Below are 22,941 nucleotides of genomic sequence, written 5' to 3'. Positions count from 1 at the left end.
GATGAAGAATGGCATAAAAGCTCATCAGTATAGATGCTGACTTCAAATTCAAGGAGATCGAGTTTCCATACCATTTCCCTGCTGTGTGACTTTAGGCAAGTTACTTAGCTTCTCTGAGCCCCTATTTCCATTTGTAAAAACAGCATAATAGAACGCATTTCACGGGGTCCTTGTGAGGATTAAATAAAGCAATACTCGTAAATTACTTAGCACTGTACCGGACACTTAATAAGTGGTTTCCATTATTCCAAAATTAGAAAGTACTCTCCTGCTAGAACTGCTGGTCACAGACAAAAAGAAAAAATCTACATCCCACATCCAGGCTCACCCAGAGCCCAATGCCTTCCTTTGTGTCAGCCAAAGAACCCAGTACTTGGAAAAAAGACATTTCAGAGAGGAAAGTGAATTTGAAAGATGCTTTTCATAGCTCGATTTTGCATTTTTAAAAGATTCAGACTTGGGAAGGGAAGAGTTGAAATCGAAGTCTCCATCTAGTGTGGCTTCCTATACTCTCTAGAACTAGCCTTCACAACAGGGCGGCCTCCAGCTTCTTGTAGTTACTGAACACATGAATTGCACCTGGTCCAAAATGAGATGTTCTGAAAGTATAAAACATACCGATCTTAAAGACTTAGTGGGAAAATTTTTAAAAACTTTCTTTTTTGTTTCTAAAAACATTTTTAGAATTAATTTCACCTGTTTCTTTTGATGTTTCTAATATGGCTACCAGGAAATGTTCAGTTCTGTCTGTGGCTCACATTGTATTTCTACAAGAAGAGCTGCTACAACTACAAACATGCAATTCCAGCTCAGCCCACCTGTGTGGGCCTCTCTCCTTTAATTCTCACAACAGTATTGTCTGGAAGATATTGTTATCTACATTTTACTCCTGAAGGGCAAACTTAAGAATGCCAACCTTTCATTTTGCCAGGTAAGGTCACCAAAACCCACTATTATTATGTACTATCATCATTTCATAAAAGACTGTGTAATACCAACATCACTGAACATTTCAATGGCATACGTTGCCCCCCACAACTGTCTCACAATGAAAGCAGCTGGCATTTCTCAAGAGCTTATTATTTTAAAGGCACTAGGCTAATGTATGCTTTAGCTCTTTCAGTTCTGTGAGACCCATGAAGTCGGTACCATTACTATACCCATTTAAAAGATAAGAAGACTGAGGTTCTGAGACCCACCGGCTAATGAGTGGAGGCTGTAGGATTTGAAACCACATCTGGTAAATCCCAAAGTCTTGTTCTCCACCAGTTGTGCCTCCCATGATAGTCCCAGGAAGTGACTGCATTTTGTATTTGGCTCAGAGTTTGATGAGGTATTCTCTTTGTGTTTTTTTTTTTTTTTTTAGAATTTTATTATAGGGTCATACCCTTTCCCTCTCACCCCCACCCCAGTCTGTACTTGCATTTGGGGAAAGAAAATTACAGTCAAAGGGATACACATATTTCAAAGGAAAGCAACACATCTGCCTTCATCCTGCATGGATATGGAAGAGGGATTTCCATCTCTCCAGCCCCTTCTCCTTTTCCCTTCCAATGGGAAATGCCAGGAAGCTCTGGAGCCCCAACTGAGCCTGCTGGGAAGGCACTGGTGCCCCGGGTCCAGTGAGGACCAGGCTGCGGTTGGACTGCTTGCCCCCCACTCATCCACAGCTCAATGGGCCTCTTCCCCACAGTGGGAAACCAGGTGCTGCGAGGGGGACATAGCTCTACTCAGCCCCTTTTTCACCTGACAGGGGATTTACAACCATGTTTCCCTTGCCTGACTTGGCTGCCTCCCAGCTTTCAGCTTCCAGAGCACAGTCCTCATGGAGATCACGCCTGACTTCTAAAGCCGAGGGGGAAACTGCTTGGCATTAACCTTCTCCAAGTCCAAATTCAAATTCAAATTCAAATTCCAGATTTGCAGATTGGCAGGGTAGGGGATTGGGGAAGCTGGCATTTTAAAGCTACAGAGTAAGAGGAAGCCATAATAATCATGTCTCCCAGTCTGGTTGGGCTTTGTAACTATAATGACTAGTACTTGCTAGGAGCTTTGCAAACATGGTATCACTTAGTCCTCCTAGCAACCTATGAGGTCTGTCTCATTCATCACACAAAGGAGAAAACGGAGGCTAGGGAAGTGAAGTGATTTGCTCAAGGTTACAGAGCTGCTAATGGTTGAGCGAAGACCCCAAACCTAGACTGTCAGACTCCAAAGGTTAGAACTGTGACCTACTTTGCTCAAGGTCACTTCATAGCTGATAAATGACAGAGCCAAAATTCCAGTTAAAACAAAAATGAGAGAACACGCTCTTCCCAGCAGTGTTGTAGAGATTTAAAAATGATAATACCAAAAATGAGTCAGGGCGAGGTGAGCATTCTTTCAAACACTCAAGCCTCTGATTTGATAGTTCACTTTTGAAAAGCAGTTTGAGGGGCACCTGCATGGCTCAGTCGGTTAAGCTTCTGCCTTTAGCTCAGTTCATGATCTCAGGGTCCTGGGATGGAGCCCCACTTCAGCCCCTCCCCCTGCTTGTGTGTCTGAGCTCTCTTTCAAATAAATAAATAAAATCTTAAAAAAAAAAAAGCAATCTGATAATTATACAAGGACCTTGACTTTTCAATTCCATTTCCAGGGAAGTAATTTTTTTTTTAAATTACTGGCAGACAGAGAGAGAGAGAGCACAAGTAGGCAGAGAGGCAGGCAGAGGGAGAGGGAGAAGCAGGCTCCCTGCTTAGCAGAAAGCTGGGTGCAGGGCTCCATCCCAGGACCCTGACACCATGACCTGGGCAGAAGGCAGAGGCTTAGTCCACTGAGCCACCCAGGTGCCCCTAGGGAAGTAATTTTTTGAAAACTTTATGTATAAGGAAGTTTTCACTACATCTTTATTATGAGGGGGGAGAAACAATCTAAATTTCACCACAAGGATTGGTAAATAAATTATAATATGACCATTCCATGGTATATTACACAACTTTACAAGTTGTTTTCATAAAGGTTTGCCTTAATGTAAAAAATGGTTGACCTAGTCTAAAAGGATAGAGTATTACAACAATGATTAAAGACATAAAAAAGAGCGCCTGGGTGGCTTAGTGGGTGAAGTATCTGCCTTCGGCTCAGGTCATGATCTCAAGGTCCTGGGATCCAGCCCAGTGTTAGGCTCTACACTCAGTGGGGAGTCTGCTTCTCTCTCTCCCTCTTCCCCTCCCCCTACTCAAGCTCTCTTTCTCTTTCCTCTCTCAAATAAATCTTAAAAAAAATAAATAAAGACATAAAAAATCCTGGGAATAAATACTCTAAAATATTAACATGGCCATGTTTGAATGTTAGAAATCAAAACCACTGTAATTTTTCTTCTATATTTTTGCGTGATTAAAATTTTCCGTAAGGATATTTTTCCTTTAATGGATAAATATTGGCTACTATAAAGAGTGTTCAAAAGCATGTGCTCTGGCCTCTCCAAGCTATTCCAAGAGAAGAAAAATCATAATGAATAATGTCAATATATTTGGAATGAGTGTGAAGCAGCTCAAAGTGAATAATTTGAAGAAAACATGATAATTTATCCGGACACTGCACTTTCCCCTCTCCTTTCTACCCCTTCACTTGTTCCTTCCTTTTCATCGCTGATCACTCTATGAAATGACAGATCTTATTTACTTATACACTTACTTAATTGTTGTCCCTTTGGTACAACTCCCTCACTGCCCCCATCCCTGCACATACAACTGTCTCTGGCACTCAGTAGGCCCAATAAAGATTTGTAGGAGGAATGAACTCACTCTTACCTAACATTCACCTAAGGCCAAAGTGCTGTTAGGTCCACTTAAAATCAGTAGTTCAAAGAAGAGAAATTAAGAAGGGAAGGACAAGAACTTAATTTCAAATTATGTCTGATCCACCTGGCAGCCCACAGAATCATTGCCAGCCTACAAAGGGTCAGGATACTCATAATACATCATTCCCATTGCCAACTTTACTAAAGGAACATTCCATTGTTAGCCAAAAATGCTAATAAAAATAAGTACCATATTTGGAATGTTTACTTGCCAAGGATTGATGTATTAATATCATTTCCTCTTCATAATGACCCGACGGATAGATACTATTATATTCATTGAAGAAACTGGGTTTCAGAGAGGTTAAGTAATTCCTGAGGTGGGTGGTGGAGCCAGGATTCAGAGTCAGTGCCAAGGCTTTCTTTCATTCCTGCGTAAGCATAAGAAAATGGAGATTTCCAGACCTCTTATAAGTCACCAACTCAGGACTCCCTAGAGTGCGCCCTTGGGATGTATTGAAATGTCTCCACGGTGACCTGAAACCCACAAAAAGTTGAAGACCTAGACCTAGTTCAATCTTAACCCTAAACCCACCTTTTTAACCTCTCACTTGTCTTGTTCCCAGTACTAATCATGTTTTCTTACTGCCCCAGAAGAATCTTTGCTTGGGAGAACCACTGATGGTGTTTGTGATGACTTTGGTCCAATGATCAGCTTTCAGGACGTGACTTTGTACTTGAAGTAATAGACACAAGTCCTCTGGCTCAGAGGATTCTAACAGAAAGGGTTTTAAAAAGCCAGGCGATCTTCTGAACCCAGGTACATGCCTTTCACTCAGCCTGGATAGAGCACTATGCCCTCTTCCCTGCCCCTTTGCGTCCACCATTCATCTTCCAGATTGCAACTTCCACCTGATCTTATGAACTACGTACCCGCCCCTCCCCCCCACAGCTCTTTCTGTTTATTTGGTTGATTATTTCCTTGTTTCCCCTTGCATTAGACCAAAGAAAGCAAGGACCAGCTCTTGCTTTGCTCATCTTTAAACCCTAGCATGCAGTAGGCACTTAATAAACAGTTATTCTTTACAGATCTCATACCATGTGCCAAGTCTGTAGTGAGCACTTCATATATACCAGCTCACTTAATCCTTTACAATACCCTGTTGCCCATTGCACAGATGAACATATGAAGGCACAGAAAGACCAAGTGGTCATTTCAATGTTTAAAGCCTCAAATACACCGAACTAGTCAATGGCAAAGCCCAGATTCAGACCCAGGGAGTTGAACTCTAAAGCTGAAACTTTTGATTAATTCGTGTTAGGGTGTGACTGATTGATGGTTAGTTAACAGCTTGTGGAGCCGTCACACCAAAGGTCACTTGGTAGAGACCGTAGCTAATGCTTGACCCAGGACGGCTGATCAGAGTATCCCAGCCACGGGGCCAGGATACCAGCCCTCAGAGATGCAGCATACCCTGGGAAAGAACAGGCTTTGGGAGCAGCCTTGAGATCACATACTGGTTCCATCACTTACCTCTCTGGGCGTTAGTTCTCCCATCTGCTGCACAAGTTAATAATTACTACCGTCAAGGAATTTTAGGAAGACGAGACAACCTAGTATGCAGGAAACCAACTAACATGAGGCATCACACTGGGCAGAGTGACCATCACACACTGGTTTCCCTTCTTTTTTTTTTTTTTTAAGATTTTATTTATTTATTTGACAGAGATCACAAGTAGGCAGAGAGGCAGGCAGAGAGAGAGGAAGGGAAGCTGAACAGAGAGCCTAATGTGGGACTCGATCCCAGGGCCCTGGGATCATGACCAGAGCCAAAGACAAAGGCTTTAACCCACTAAGCCACCCAGGCGCCCCCTGGTTTCCCTTCTTTAATCAATCTCTCTTTCTGTCCTCTCGGTCTAAAGTCTATTCTAATAAGGCTCTAGCTTTTTCCAACCAACATTCTCCAGCTGAGATCCAGAGGCAGCTGTGTCCTCCGCGCCTGTCTGCCTGCTCCCTCGCAGAACACTCCCCTGCTATTTCTAGCTCCTCTCTCATCAAGGTCCTTTCCCATTTTCCAAGGTAGCTAGGATACAGACTTGTTAGGCCTGGCCCTGAATTCTCTGTGGAGGCCAGAGCAGGGCTTTGGGCAGGTGGCCACTTGGGGAAGCTTTAAAGGACAGAATCAATAGAAACCAATTTGTTCTGAGAATAAGAGCAAGGCCCACCATGCCCCCTACTCTGACAACAGCTCAGAATCAGGAAGGGGTAAAAAAGAGAGGGTCTTCTTTCTCCCTTCCTCCTTTCCCTCTGTCCTTCCTTCCATCCTTTCTTCCATCCTTCCTTTTCCTCTTCCTCCCTCCCTTTCTATCTTTCTTTTTAGATAAAAGTCAGTGTTTTTAAAAGGACTGGAGATCTGGGACTCCAGATGACCTGATATTGGACGAGGACCCATGACCAACTAGGAAGAAGAGTATCTTGGGAGGAGTAGGCTGTTGTGGCATGTTTGAGCATAAGGAAAAATCAGAGTCAAAAGTAATTCCCCACGGGTCCTTGGTTTGCATGGCAATGCAGGCAACTGGCAGAACATCACCTGCTAGGGCAATGGGCCACTTATTTCTGAAGTCCCCCCAGAGCTCCGGTGAGAACAGGCAGATGGGCACATGGAAAGATTCCAGGCAAAGATCTAGATCCAAATGTCCCCTCCTTGGGGAACCTGGGTGGAAGAGTTGGTGGAGTGTCCTGCTCTTAGTTTCGACTCAGGTGGTGATCTCAGGGCTGTGAGATAGAGCCCTGCGTGGGGTTCTGAGCTCAGCACAGAGTCTGCTTAACAGTCTCACCCTCTGCCCCTCCCCTGCTCTCCCTCAAATAAATAAATCTTTAAAAAAAGAAACATTTTTATAACAAATACATGAGCATAATGAATAATTCTGACTACTCAGAAGAGTAGAGTGAAAGGTAAGCCTTCTTTCCATCCTAATTCTCAGGTTCTTGGGTACAACTATTGTCCTTTTCTTCTTCTGCTGCTGCTGCTGGATTAAGTGAGTTGGTATATATGAAGACTTGGCACATGGTACGAGATGTGTAAAGGTTAGCTGTTATTTATTAAGTGCTGCTTCTTTTTTTTAGTAATCTCTACACTCAACTCAAAGCTTAAACCCACAACCCCGAGATACCAAGAGTCGCATGCTCCACCAATTTAGCCAGTCAGGCACCCCAGGACTATGTCATCTTTCCCCCAATGTATTACATACCTTCAGCTCTCCTAGTCCAAGCATTTCCTTTCCCGTGAATTATGTCAATTGCTAAATATCTATGGAGCCTCTTCTATGTGTCAGACAGTGGACTAGACACTGAGGATACCATGATAAGCATGCAGACACAGTCCCTGGCCTCAGGGGCCTATAGGCTAGTGAGGAAATGCATAATAGACAAGTAACTGGATATGCATAATTATTCAACCATAATTGTGAAAATTGCCATAAAGGAAAATTATAGGCATATAATAGGGCTGGCCAAGGAATTAACATTTAAGCTGGTGTCTGAAGAATGAGTAGGAATTAGAACAAAAGGGAAAAAGTGTTCCTGCCAGGGAGAACAGCATATGCAAAGGTCCTGCAGAGGGAAGGTGTTTGGCAGGAGAGATTGGGGGAAGGCAGGTGTGAGAGCACAGAGTGAGAGGGGGCTTTGAGGTAAGGTTTAAGGGCAGGCAGGGCTGACTCAGGCAGCGATCTGGAAGATCTGGCAACCAGCCCAAAGCTTTTCAGAGTTGTCACGTAACAAGACTCTATACCAAGCACTTTGCAGAAAGCAAAACCTTCCAGAAGTTATTTGAAAAAATAAAATATAGACAAATGAAACAAGGGTCAAGACCGTGGAATTGGACCCAGGTGGGCAGAACAGAGTTCTCAGGTGGGTTAGGAGTCAGATTGGAAGGTTTCATGAGGTTGGAAGTGGAGGGAATGTAGTTTGGAATTAAATGCTTACTTATGTGTGTCCGCAGGAAAGCTGACAATTTCTCTCTATCTTGGGTTCCTTATCTAAGTGCAAAGATGTTATGAGGCAGCAGAATAGGGGCTAACATGATAAGAAAAATTTGCTTAATTTTTTTAATTCAAATTTTGAGAAAACTGTAAATTCATATGCAGTTGTAAGAAATAATACAGAAAAAAATCCCTCGTACACTTCAATGTTAGCATGTTACAAAATCGTGGTATAGGGATATACCCAAAAGAATTGAGAAACTCACAAAAATCTTTTTCCCTCTTTTTTTTTTTATTTTTTTAAGATTTTATTTTTAAGTAATCCCTATATCCAGCGTGGGGCTGGAACTTACAACCCCAAGATCAAGAGTAGCAGTCTCTGGGGTGCCTGGATGGCTCAGTGGGTTAAGCCTCTGCCTTCAGCTCGGGTCATGATCTCAGGGTCCTGGGATCAAGCCCCGCATCGAGCCCTGCATCGAGCCCTGCATCGAGCCCCGCATCGAGCCCCGCATCGAGCCCCGCATCGAGCCCCGCATCGGGCTCTCTGCTCAGCAGGGAGCCTGCTTCTCCCTCTCTCTCTCTGCCTGCCTCTCTGCCTACTTGTGATCTCTGTCTGTCAAATAAATAAAATCTTAAAAAAAAAAAAGAGTAGCAGTCTCACAGACTGAGCCAGCCAGGCACCCCTCTCTCTTGTTTTAACTCCTACTCATTCTTCAGATGCCAGCTCAAATGTTATTTCCTTGGCCAGCCAAGTTTTATGCTTATAATTTTCCTTTATGGCACTTTTCACAATTATAGTTAAATTATTATGCATAAGCAATTACTTATCTACTGATGCTTTTTGAAAGATTTCTTTACTTTTAAAGAGAGAGAGGGAGAGTGTAAGCATGGGAAGTGATGGGCAGAGAGACTCTTTTTTTTTTTTTTTTTAAGATTTTACTTATTTATTTGACACAGAGAGAGTGAGAGAACACTAGCAGGCAGGCAGAGGGAGCGGGAGAAGCAGACCCCTGCCAAGCAGGGCACCCAATGTAGGACTCAATTCTAGGACCCTGAGATCATGGCCTGAGCCAAAGGTAGTCACTTAACCAACTAAGCCAACCAGGAGCCCCCAGAGACAGTCTTAAACAGATTCAGTGCTGATGCGGGGATCGATCTCATGACCCTAAGATCACGATCTGAGCTGAAACCAAGAGTCCAACATTTAACCAACTGCACCACCCAGGTCAGGTGCCTCTCTCTATTGACCCTTTCTATTGATGTCTATTGAAAAGGGTCTTAAAGAGATATTTGTACACCCATGTTCATAGCAACATTAGTCACAATGGCCCAGAGATAGAAGCAACTCACAAACCATAAGGAACTCTTAATCTCACAAAACAAATGAGGGTTGCTGGGGGATAGGGGGGTAGGGAGAGGATGGCTGGGAGGGTATGTGCTATGTATGGTGAGTGCTGGAAATTGTGTAACAGTGATGATTCACAGACCTGTATCCCTGAAGTCAATAATACACTATCTGTTAATTTTTTTTTTAAAAAGCAATTCAAGGGCGCCTGGGTGGCTCAGTGGGTTAAGCCTCTGCCTTCGGCTCAGGTCATGATCTCAGGGTCCTGGGATCGAGGCCCGCATCGGGCTCTCTGCTCAGCGGGGAGCCTGCTTCCCTCTCTCTCTCTCTGTCTGCCTCTCTGTCTACTTGTGATCTCTCTCTGTCAAATAAATAAATAAAATCTTTAAAAAAAAATAAAATAAAAAAATAAAAAAGCAATTCAAATGTTCACTGATGTATAAATGGATAAACAAAATGTGGTATCAACACACAATGGAATATTATTCAGCCTTAAAAATGAGAGACATTATAATAAGTGAAATAAGCCAGTCACAAAGACAAATACCATATGATTCCACTTATATGAGATACCCAGAGTGGTCAAATTCAGAGAGACAGAAAGTAGAATGGTAGTTGCCAGGGGCTCGGGATGGGGTGGGAGAAGGACAAAATAAGCATTATATTTAATAGCTAGAGAATTTCAATTCAGGAAGATACAAAGAGCTCTGGAGATTGGTTGTGTAACAGCATGAATGATGTGAATGAATGTACTTCACATTACTGAACTGTAGGCTTAAACATGGTTAACATGGTAAATTTTATGTGTATTTTACCACAATTAAGAAAAACCCTATAGTGTAATACCACTACCAGGATACTGACAGTGACACAGTCTTCTCATTTTAGTTAGATTTCCCCAGTTTTGGGGCACCTGGGTGGCTCAGTCAGTTAGGTGTCTGCCTTTGGCTCAGGTCATGATCCTGGGGTGCCAGGATCAAGTCCTTCATTGGGCTCCCTGCTCATCTGGGAGCCTGTTTCTCCTCTCCCTCCACTGCTCCCCCTACTTGTGCTCTCAAATAAATAAATAAATACAATCTAAAAAAAAAAAAAAAAAAAAAAAAGATTTCCCCAGTGTTACTCGTACTTATTTGTATGTGTGTATTATTAACTCTATACAAAGTATCACCTGTATAAATTCCTGCTTCCACACCACAGTCAAGATACAAAATATTCCATCACCACAAGGATCTCTCCTGTTGCCCTGTTGTAACTACACCCATCTCCTTTCTGCCTCCCCTTTTCATCCCTCACCCTGCAACCATTCATCCGTCCTCCTTCTAAAATTTTGTCATAATTTCTAAGTGTTACATAAATGGAATCATACAGTAGGCAATCTTTTGGAATTGTCCTAAATTCCCTGGAATACTTCCAGGCTGTTGCATGGGTCAGTAGTTTTATTCCTTTATGTTATTAAGTAGCATTCCATGAGGGGTAGGTACTTCAGTGTGTCTGACTGTTCACCCACTGAAAGAAGGCTGGGTTGATTCCGGTTTTTGTCTATTACACAGAATAGACAAAAGCCATGAGCATTTGTATACAGGCTTTTTGTGTAAACGTAAGTTTTTTATTTCTTTTTTATTTTTAAGATTTTATTTATTTATTTGACAGAGAGAAATCACAAGTAGTCGGAGAGGCAGGCAGAGAGAGAGAGAGGGAAGCAGCCTCCCCGCTGAGCAGAGAGCCCGACGCGGGACTCGATCCCAGGACTCCGAGATCATGACCTGAGCTAAAGGCAGCGGCTCAACCCACTGAGCCACCCAGGCGCCCCAAGTTTTTTATTTCTTAAGGGTAAATGCTTAGGAGTGCTATTGCTGGGTTATAGGGTAGTTGAATATTTAGAGTATATTTTCAAGAAAGTGCTAACCCATTTTCCACAGTGGGCATACCATTTACATGCCCACTATTAATACAAGAGTGAGGATTCTCTTCATCCTCACCAGCTTCTGGTGTCATCACTAGTTTCTACTGTAGCCATTCTGATGGATGTGTAGGGATAGGTCATTGTAGTTTTGCTTTGCTTTGTCTTGTTTTGAGAAAAAGAGGGAGAGTAAGAGCAGGGGAAGGGGCAGGGGGAGAGGGAGATATATATATATCAACATATAATGTATTATTGGTTTCAGAGGTACAGGTCTGTGCTTCATCAGTCTTATATAACACCCAGTGCTCGTTACATCACATCCCCTCCTTAATGTCCATCACCCAGTTACCCCATCCCTTCAACCCCCTCCCCTCCAGCAATCCTCCGTTTGTTCCCTATAATTAAGAGTCTCTTATGGTTTGTCTGCCTTGAAAGAAAGAATCTTTTTTTTTTTTAAGGTTTTTTTTTTTTTGAAGATTTTATTTATTTATTTGATATATATATAGAGAGATCACAAATAGGCAGAGAGGCAGGCAGAGAGAGGGGGGAAGCAGGCTTCCTGCTGAGCAGAGAGCCCAATGCGGGGATTGATCCCAGGAACCTGAGATCATGACCTGAGCTGAAGGCAGAGGCTTTAACCCACTGAGCCACCCAGGCACCCTGAAAGAGAGAATCTTATGCAGTCTCCACACTCGGGATGGGCTCACTCTCATAACCCTGAGATCATGACCTAAGCTGAAATCGAGTCTGATGCTTAACTAACTAAACTACTCAGACCCCCTGATTGTAGTTTTAATTTGCATTTCTTAATAGTTAATGATGTTGGATATGAAATGTGCTTGTCATCTGTATATCATTTCTGATGAGATTTTTTTTTCATGGCTTTTACTAGATGCTAATTGGCAGATTATTTATTTTTTTACTACCAAGATTGAGAGTTCTTTTCTATATTTTAGATACTAGTCCTTTGTCAAGTATGTGGTTTGCAAATATTTTCTCCCATTGGGTATTTTGTCTTTTCATTGTCTTTGCATGGGCTTTTATAGAACAGAAGTTCTATATTCTTTTATTTTTATTTTTAAATTTTTTGAAGATTTTATTTATTTGTCAGAGAGAAAGCATAAGCAGGAGGAGTGGCAGACAGAGGGAGAAGCCTTGCTCAGTTCCCATCTGAGCAAGGAGCCTGATGGGGGGACTCGCTCATAAGACCCTGGGATCATGACCTAAGCCTAAGACAGATGCTTAAACAACGGAGCCACCCAGGTGCCCCTGAATTCCGCTTTTTTGTGTCAAGTCCAAGAACTCCTTGCCTAGCCCTAGATACTGAATTTTCACCTTTTGTTCTTGAAGTTTTATAGTTTAGGGTGCCTGACTGGCTCAGATGGGAAAGCATGTGGCTCTTAATCTTAGGGTTCTGAGTTTGAGCCCCACATCAGGTGTGGAGCCTACAAAAGTAAATGAACTTTATAGTTCTACATTTTACGCTTACGTCTAGGACCCATTTTGGTCTAACCTTTGTATAAGCTGTGGGGTTTATGCTGTGGTTCACTTTTTTATCTATGGATCTCTGATGAGATTAAGACGCATTCATTCAGGGACATGATCAGACTATCTACATTGAACAATCAATAGCATGGATGTTAAAAAAAAATCTACATTAAAACCCTCCGATGGAATGATTTACAACTTTCCACAGAGCAGAGACTAAAATCACCTGTACAGATATAAATCACCTTTATATATAACTAGTCAGAAATACAATGCTTGTGCTTTTTCCCATATACATGAGAATCGTCTAAAACAGGTCTTCCACGACTGCAGCGCTGCCACCATGGTCCTCAGGTGACTTCACAGATCTGTGGTGCTCCGCAGCTTCCCTGCCACTCCTCTGGCTCCTGGGCTGAGCTCTACTTCCAGGCAGCAATGCGAAACTTACGCCACAATCATAGCTGCTGCTGCTGGAACCACCAGAGCCACCCTGGTTTTGTGGTTTGGCAAACTATTGGCCTCCACCACGACAGGGGCCAAAGCTTCTGCTTCTAAAGCTTCCCCCTTTCCTGGGACCAAAATGTGAAGATTGATTGTAATTGCCCAAATCATTTTAGCTTCCATCACTTCCCAAATTTCTTCCATTTTTGCCAAACCTTATAGCCATCCCCATGGCTACCATATCGACCACCACCATGACCACCGCTAAAGCCACCTTAATCGCTGAAATTTCCTGCATGACCGAAGCTCTCACACCCTCAAAACCACCATTACAATCACCACCAAAGTCTCCAAATGACTTCAAGGTCTCCGTCTGGAGGAAGCACTAGCCTTTGCTCAGTTATGTAGGATTTCCTTATTTAATGGATGTGGTCACTCATCACATGGTATTTCTCTTCTTTTCCCCAGATTTATTGAGATATAATTGACAATATTCTGTGACTTTAAGGTGTACAATGTGATGATTTGATATACATATATACTATGAAATAAATAAAGTATTTATTTATTTGGGAGACAGAGAGGGAGAGAGAGCATGAGTGGGGAAGAGGGGTGGAAGAAGAGGGAGAAGTAGACTCCACGCTGAGCAGGGAGTCCAACATGGGAGTTCATCCCAGGACCTGAGATCATGCCCTGAGCCAAAGGCAGACACTCAACCAACCGAGCCACCCAGGCATCCCTGTGAATATCCATCACCTCAATTACGTTTTGTGTGTGTGTGTGTGTGGCAGGAACATTTAAGATCTATTCTGTTCGTAAATTTCAAATACACAACACAGTTTTGTGAACTATAGTCACCACACTGTCCATTAGATCCCCAGAATTTACTCAGTTTATAATTGCAAGTTTGTACCCTTTCACAATATGGTGTTTCTGAATGACAATCTTGTCTACTGAGTCATGGTCCTCAAAAATTCAAAAGCAAAGCCCCTCTTCTTGCCACTGCCTTGGTCAGCCATGATTTCATCACTTCAATTTTTCCATTCTGTCCAAAATAACCTCTGGGATGATGTTCCTCAGTGTCTTCTTGAAGGCCGCTAATGAAAAATTTTTTCCCAGTTTTAAGTGGGTGCCTGGTCTTTGAGAATCTTCTCTCTCTCTCTCTCTTTTTTTAAAGATTTATTTATTTTTTTGACAGAGATCACAAGTAGGCAGAGAGTCAGGCAGAGAAAGGGGGAAGCAGGTTCCTTGCTAAGCAGACAGCCCAACGTGGGGCTCGATCCCAGGACCCTGAGATCAGGACCTGAGCTAAAGGCAGAGGTTTAGCCCACTGAGCCACCCAGGCGCCCCAAGAGAATCTTCTATTGAGACAGTCCTCTTTGGTTCCCCCCACACTGCCATCCACCTCGTGTGGCCTCACATTCACAGCCATACTCACCTCTTCCCAGGGGTGACACAGGTGACAAACCCAAGACTCCCAAAGCACTTGCTAACTAAATGGGCCTCTCCTTACTACAGAGTCCCTGAGCCGTCCTGACGGTTCAGAATGGCTCCTTGCAATCTGCTGGGTTGTTTCAAAACCCTGCCTCCCAGGAAGAGCTTGTAGAGCCACAGCTGTTCTGCTTTCCTGGAGCCTCTGACTAAGCAGGAAGGTATTGGACGGGAAGCCTGTGAGGGTGCTCACTGGCAGTGACCACAGACTGAAAGTGGACTTGCTGGACTCACAGTCATTACTTCTCTCTTCCTCACTCCTCATTCCCAGCCCACAGAGCTGGTCCCCTTCCCCGACTCCTTTAGGGCATGCTGGATTAAGTTTTATCTAAAATAAATTTATATTAACTCTGTTTAGAGATATTTACATAATTCCCCTAGAGGACTAGAGACTCTCTTGATGTCCACCAAACAAGTTTGGGACTCCTCCACCAGAAGCCTTTGGGAGTTTGATGTATTTTCGCTTTTCTGATTTATTCATTGAGTCCATTTTATAATTAATCATGCTGGAAGTTACCATGTATGGTGTCTAGGCATGTGCCAATAAATTTGCACTATATATCTCTTTTTCTCTTCACAATATGTCTGCAAGGTAGGCATTTTTAATGCCAATTTTACAAAAAAGAAATTGAGGATGAGAGAAGTTAAATAACTTGCCTAATAAGGGAACTGAAATTTGAACCCATTCTTTCTGATTTTAAAGCCCATGTTGAAACTGAAAACCCACAGAACAGGAGAAAATTTTTGCAAATCATATATCTGATAAAGGAGTTGTATCAGTAAAAAGACAATCCAATTTAAAAATGGGCAAACACATTGGCTAAATATTTCTTGAAATGAGATAAGCAAATGGTCAACAAGCAAAAGAAAAGATGCTCAAAATCTTCAACCATCAGGTAAATGCAAAGCAAAACTACAAGGTATCACTGATACCCACTAGAATGGCTATTATATTAAAAAGACAAGGGGGCCTCGGGGACTCAGTTGGTTAAGGATCTGTTCAAGTCATGATCCCAGGGTTCAGGAATTGAGCCCTGCGTCAGGTTCCTGCTCAGCAGAGAGCCTGCTTCTCCCTCTCCCTCTGCTGCTCCCCCTGCTTGTACTCTGCCTCTCTCTGTCAAATAGATACACAAAATTTTAAAAATTAAAAAGACACAAAATAACGGGTTTTGGTCAGGATATGGAAATACCGGAACCCTCATACATTCTTGATGGAAATGTAAGGAAGTCCAGCTGCTTCAGAAAACAATTTGGCCATTTCTCAAAAGTGTAAAATAGAGTTCCCGCATGACACAACAATTCCAATCCTAAGTAAATACCCAGGAGAAATGGAAACATATGTCTACACAAACACTTGGGTGTGAAAGTTCATAGCAACGTTATTCCTCTTCTCCAAAGAGCAGAAACAACTCAAATGTCTATCAATTGAAGAATGAATAAATAAAAGGTGGTATGTCCACACAACGGAATGCTATTTGGCAGTAAAAATAAATGCAGTACCACTGCAAGGACAGGGATGGTGCTAGAGAGTACAATACTGACTGAAATAGTAAGAGAAAGACAAGTACTGTCTGATTTCACTCAGATGTTGAATGTAAGAAACAAAGAAACAAAAAGGAGTGAAGAACAAAAGAGAAACCAACCAAGACACAGATTCGTAACTGCAGAGAACAAACTGATGGTTACCAGCTCAGAGGTGGGTAGGGAGATGGGTGAAATAGGTGATGGGATGAAGAGGTGCTTGTTGTGATGAGCACGGGGTATTATACAGAAGTGTTGAGGCACTATATTGTACCTGAAACTAACGTAAGACTCTATGTTAACTATACTGGAATTTAAGATAAAAAAACAAAAGCCAGACAAAGGACTGACGCATGCCATAACCTGGATGGAGTTTGAAAATGGAACGTTAACTGAAAGAAGACACACAAAGGACCACGTACTGTGTGATTCCACTTACAGGAAATGTCCAGAATACGCAAGTCCATAGAGACAAAGTTAGATTAATGGTTGCCTAGGGCTGGGGGCTGTTGCGGGGAATGGGGGTAGTGACTGCTGGTGGGTAGAGATTTCTTTCTAAGTTGATGAAAATATTTAAAATTGATTTCGGTGATAGCCACATAGCTCTATGACTATACTAAAAAACACTAACCTGTATGCTTTATTTTTTTTAAAGATTTTATTTATTTGTTTGACAGACAGAGATCACAAGTAGGCAGAGAGGCAGGCAGAGAGAGAGAGGAGGAAGCAGGCTCCCCGCTGAGCAGAGAGCCCAATGCAGGGCTCCATCCCAGGACTCTGGGATCATGACCTGAGCTGAAGGCAGAGGCTTTAACCCACTGAGCCACCCAGGTTCCCCTAACCTGTATGCTTTAAATGGATAAGCGTTACTTGAGTTATATCGCAGTAGAGCTGTTATAAAAAATAATAACGCTGTGTTACCACCTGGCTTCTCGGGACTTTGTTCCTTATTCAGGGAGCTGCTCAACAAACCTTAATGAGTAGGTACCCCGTGCCAAGCACCGTTCTGGTCACGGAGGATACAGTAGTTTGTAATGTAGAGAAGGGCCCTGATCTCATGAGGCTTACACTCTCATGAAGAAAGGCAAAATATAAACGAATAAGTTTTCGAGATTCTGATACATGCTATAAAGGAACAAATGGGGGTTTTAAGATGGAAAGTGACTAGGTCAAAGGGGAAGTGAGCTTCCCCTTCCAAATAGGATTGCCAAGCAAGGCTTCTTCGAGGGGTGGCTTCTAATTAATTGATTGATTCATTCATTCATTTAGTCCACTCCTCTGAGCTCCCCCAAGAGTTACCATAGGAATTTGTTCCATTGCCTGCTTGGCTTCAGCCAATGTTTTTTCTGATCGAATGATCTGTTTTCTCGCTCAAGTCAGTGCCCCTCTAAGTTGTGAAATGTCTTTATGGCATCTTTCCCTTTCTCTGTCTGGTCGTGGCGGGGGGGAGGAATGGCTTTCCCTTGGGACAACAAGTAAAAATTATTCAGCAGTTGCAGAGAAAACCCAAATATAAAGCAAACATTTTCTCAAAATCAGTGCCATGGACTAAACACATTGGTTTTGTTGGAATTCCTGGGAATGCCCCTCACCCTCCAACAAGCTTGTCAGCTAATGGGAAATAGAGAGCCACAGGGGATGAAACTTGTAGTTGGTCAGGCCATGACGTCTGCTCAGTCCCAGGGGCCCTTTTGAAGAGCACAGTGAGTTCAGGGCTTTCCCTGTCTTGATGCTACTCATCGCCCAGTGGTGCATATAGAACTAGGTAACCCTGAGACCCCTGACCTTGGAAGGCTCACCGCCAAGTGATTCCACCCACCAGAAGTGGGTATTTCTGAGCTTCAGCAAGCAGCTCTTTTGCTCGAGGCGGAGGGCACAAAATGCAGACTGATCTCAGAAGACAAGGGGAAGAATTGGTTGTCCCAATTCTGGCCTTGGTTCTGCCATTGACAAACCCTGTATCTTAAGTCCCATCAGTTTGGGAGGTCTTAGTTTCTCCATTTGTGAAGTGAGGGGGTTGGGCCAGTGCTGGGATGGCTAAGATGAGGCTTATATTCTGCCACACATACCGCTCCCATGGCAGATGGCACTGATACATCATGGCCATGGGCGGGTGGGGGAATGGGTGAAATGGGTGATGGGGATGAAGGAAGGCACTTGGGAATCAGTCTCAGAATCCTTTTCTATTTTTTTTTTAATTTAAAAAAATTTTTTAAGATTTTATTTATTTACTTATTTATTTGACAGAGAGAGATCACAAGTGGGCAGAGAGGCAGGCAGAGAGAGAGAGAGAGAGGGAAGCAGGCTCCCTGCCGAGCAGAGAGCCCGATGTGGGGCTCAATCCCAGGACCCTGAGATCATGACCTGAGCCAAAGGCAGTGGCTTAACCCACTGAACCGCCCAGGTGCCCTCAGAATCCTTTTCAACATGGATCACTATATTGTAGTGATTTTCTAGTCAGCTACCAACAATGGATCAGAGTTGGCACACAGTTTGGTGCCTACTGTCCATGAGCCTAAACTGGGTCATTTCTAAGGGCATAACCAGCTCTGATATTCTGATGAATTTGAACGCTTAGTTTTGTAATCACAAGAGAAGCAAGGCCTGGGAGGTGGTAGAAAAGGAAGACGGGTTTCAATTCCAGCAATGTCACTTACTGGTTATGCAATCTTAGGTGAGCTCGTTCTCTTTGGACCTGAGTTTAGTTTTGTCTATAAAATGGGATCGGAGTCCCTAACACAGAAAGGATGGAACACATTAAATTAGGTAATGTTTGTGATGTCCTTTTTACTTGCACATAAGTGTGCAGAAACACTCAGCATATGTATACACCAAGAGACTTGACCTCTGTCCTGCTAATGCTACCCTCCCCATCCCAGGTTGCATGACAAGTGGTTTCCGACTTGTGCCACCTAGAGTCCCCTCCTCCCAGGCCTGTCTTTTCTGTCAATGTCAGATCGTTCTCTGGCCTCCCAAAGGTCCCTGGGGCCTGCTGGCATGTCAGGGAACTCAGGGAAGCCTCCTAGTCTTCTCTGCAAGGTAGAACCATCAGAGAACTGTCAAAGATTAATGAACTGTGGGCTTTGCCTTTGGCTTTCACTCTTGGCCTCTGCTTAATGACAGCAACATCAGATGCTGGATTCAGGTGGGAATATAGTTTCCTAAAAGCAGGACTGTAGCTGGGCTGTTTTTTGTCATTCGGTATAGATACCAGTGGCCATTGTGAGAAAGCTTAGTTTATAACTTCTCTAGGCCCTAGATGGCAAATGTACAACCCAAGTTCCACCAGTACCTAGCCCCCACCCCTCCCCCACCCCCACCATCACCACGCTGTCTTAAAGCTGGGTTCTCTGGGACAGGCTCTTCCCTCCAGGTAATACAGGCCTTCAGAATTCTCCCCTGGCCTGTGCTCCAGCCAGCCCCCAGCAATCCATGAAGCCTGCGATGCTGGAAGAGACCTATTTGTCATCCCTATCCTAACCTTTTCCTTCATTTTACAAATTGGGAAACTGAGGCTCAGAGAAGGAAAAGCCCTTCCTTGTCCAAAGCCACACTGATGAGTTAAAGTCAGAGGCGGGACTAGAATCCAAGCACCTTGACTCTGAAACCAATGCTCTAGACCTGTACAGATTTATTTATTTATTATTATTGTTTTAAAAAATATTTTATTTATTTATTTGACAGAGAGAGACAACAAGCAGGCAGAAGGGCAGGCAGAGAGAGAGGGGGGAATCAGACTCCCTGCTGAGCAGAGAGCCCAAGGCGGGCCTCAGTCCCAGGACTCTGGGATCATGACCCGAGCCAAAGGCAGAGGCTTTAACCCACTGAGCCACCCAGGCGCCCCGACCTGTACAGATTTAAGAATTAAATTATTCAAAGTTAAATAAGATAAAGAATTTTATTCTTCATTTGCACTTGCCACATTTCAAGTGCTCAAAAGCCACATTTCAAGTGCTCAACATCTAAGACCATGGGTTACTAGAAGAGTTGCATTATCATGGAAAGTTCTATTGGGCAGCACTGCCCTGCATCCACGACTCATGCTGTCCTTTTGTTCACAACTTCAAAAGTTAGGGCATCCCCCAAACACCTTTGTTTTCCTTAGCAAGCCATCTGTCAATAGTTAGTGATGGCAAGGTATGACAAGAGATGTCTAATGTGGATGTTAACAGAAATATCTGCCCAGGTGCAAGCTCTCCTGGAGCAATTAGAGACCTAGAGATGGATAGTTCTCCTCAAAAGGAAGTCACTGCTGTTCTGGAGAGATGGACAGTTTGTACTTCATGTATGCATCCTTCCATCCAACAAATTTTCCTGGGCCCAGTACGGATAGAGCCAGTTACTGAGCCAGGTGCTGGGGACACCAAGGTGAATTAGACACGGTCCTTGCTCTCAGGATGTTCAGAGTCTGGCAGTGGGGAAGAGGCAGGGCAAACACAAGATACAGCTGAATGGGAGCATCCAGGAGAGACACTTGAAGAGTGTGTATGAGTTTGCTAGGTGGGTGAAAGCTTCTACAACCACAGTGGATAGGTGTATGGTGATCTTGTGTCCTAGGGGACCTTTGGCAATGTCTGGAGACATTTTTGGTTGTCACAGTTGGGGGAAGAAGGTGCTACAGGCATCTAGTGAGGAGAGACTAGGGATGCTGCTCAACATCCTACAAGGGACGGGACAGGCCTCTACATAATGCTCCTACCACAAATGTCTGTAGTTTCAAAGTGGAGAAGCCTTGGGTTGGAGCTGCATTGGAGATCTGTGCATCCTGACCTTCAGTCCTACTGTCACAGAGAGGGGAAGGTAAGCAGGAACACGTAGGAATGACAAGCCCTTTTGGAGGACCTCAGGAAGACACTGAAGGATCTTAACGGATTCAATGGCAGGCTTAGCCTGGCGCGTTAGCAAGGCATCTAGCTGCTGGGTAGGAAAATGGGCTGGAGGTGCATGGAAGCTGGGCGACTGCTGGGGAGGCTGTTGATTTTAGCAGCCACAGAGAGCAGCAAAGAAGGAGGACCTGAGAACTGTGGAGCGATGAGGGGCTTGGTGACCAACTGTGGTAGTACAAGAGAAGACCCAGCACTTGTCACAGTTGTGACTGAGTAACATTTTGTGTGATTAGCTGCTTAATGTCTTTCTTCTCCCCCCACTAGATTGGGGAGAAAGCTCCCAGAAAGCAAGGATAACATTGCTTTTCACCCACTTCCTGGCCTTGGGAAAACTGATTATTTTGAGCCTTGGTTTGCCCATCTGTAAAATGCAGATGATACTGCTATCTTCCAGTAATTCTATTTCTGGGTATATACCCAAACGAATCGAAGGCACAGAACCAAACAGCTGTTTGGACACTCATGTCATAGCAGCACGATTCACAGGAGCAAAGAGGTGGAAGCGTTCCAAATGTCTACTAACCAATGAATGGATACACAAAATGTAACATATCCATATGACAGAATATTATTCAACCTTGTAAAGGGATGATGTTTTTGTACGTGCTATGACATTAATGAAACTTGAGAACATCATGCCAAGTAAAATAAGCCAGACACAAAAGGACAATATTTTGTGTTCTACTTCCATGAGCTGCCCAGAACAGGCCAATTCAGAGACAGACTGTAGAATGATATTTACTAGGGGCTGGCTGTGAATGTACCTAATGCTACTGAATTGGACACTTAAAAAAAATAGTTAAAATGGAAGACAATCTGCTGAATGGAAAAAAAAAATTTGTAGATGATGTATCTGATAAGGGCTAATATCCAAAATAAAGAACTCTTATATACCTCAACACTAAAAACTAGATAATCCAATTAAAAATGGGCTGAACGGGCGCCTGGGTGGCTCAGTGGGTTAAGCTGCTGCCTTCGGCTCAGGTCATGATCTCGGGGTCCTGGAATCGAGTCCCGCATCGGGCTCTCTGCTCAACAGGGAGCCTGCTTCCCTTCCTCTCTCTCTGCCTGCCTCTCTGCCTATTTGTGATCTCTCTCTGTCAAATAAATAAAAATCTTTAAAAAATATGTGTACTTAAAAAAAATGGGCAGAGGACATGAGTAGACATTTTTTTCAAAGGAGACATACAGACGTCCAACAGATACATGAAAAGATGCTCAACATCACATCATTAGGGAAATGCAAATCAAAACCACAATGAGATATCACTTCACACCTGTCAGAAGGGCTAAAACTAAAACACAAGAAGTAATAAGTGTTGGCAAGGATGTGGAGAAAAAGGAATTTGTGTGCACTGTTGGTGGGAATGCAAATTGGCACAGCCACCGTAAATACAGGATGAAGGTTCCTCAAAAACTAAAAATAGAATTACTATATGATCCAGTAATTCCACTGCTGTGTATTTGCCCAAAGAAAATGGAAACACTAATTCAAAAAGAAATATACACACCTATGTTTACTGAAACATTATTTATAATAGCCAAGATATGGAAGCAACCCAAATGTCCATCTGTAGATGAATGGATAAAGAAAATGTGGTATACATATGTATACATATATATTGGAATGTTTGTGTGTGTGTGTGTGTGTGTGTGTGATGGAATATTACTCAGTCACAAAAAAGAATGAGATCTTGCCATTTGTAACAACGTGGATGGATCTAGAGGGTAATGCTAAGTGAAATAAGTCGGTCAAAGAAAGAAAAATCCCTTATGATTTCACTCATATGTGGAATTTAGGGAAAAAACAAATGAACAAATGGGCACCTGGCTGGCTCAGTCAGTTAACTGTCTGACTCTTGAATTTGGCTCAGATCATGATCTCAGGGTTGTGAGATTGAGCCCCACAATGGGCTCTGTGCAGGGCGTAGAGCCTGCTTAAGAATCTCTCTCTCCCTTGCCCTCTGCCCCTCCCGATCCCACTCGCACACACTCTCTCTCTCTAAAACAAAACAACACAAGAAAATGGAAAAAGGGAGAAAAAAACCCCCAACCAAACAAAAAAGGATACAAGCAAAAAAAAAAAAAAAAAAAAAAATCAGACTTTTAA

The 22,941-nt window shown here is 43.2% G+C and overlaps 1 long non-coding RNA gene across 1 annotated transcript in view; it reads right to left on the bottom strand.

Annotated features, from left to right (window-relative positions):
• Positions 1–515: 515 nt before the first annotated feature.
• The window catches only part of LOC309860903, a 30,513-nt gene continuing 8,087 nt past the window's right edge, over positions 516–22,941 (bottom strand). The window contains exon 3 of the long non-coding RNA XR_014309696.1: positions 516–599. This is a non-coding gene — a long non-coding RNA (uncharacterized lncRNA). The remainder of the gene's footprint in view (positions 600–22,941) is intronic.

Source organism: Mustela nivalis, assembly GCF_964662115.1.
Source record: "Mustela nivalis genome assembly, chromosome: 3".
NCBI classification, from domain to species: domain Eukaryota; kingdom Metazoa; phylum Chordata; class Mammalia; order Carnivora; family Mustelidae; genus Mustela; species Mustela nivalis.
The sequence above is the reverse complement of the archived record's forward strand: the minus strand, read 5'-3'. Positions and strand labels throughout refer to the sequence as shown.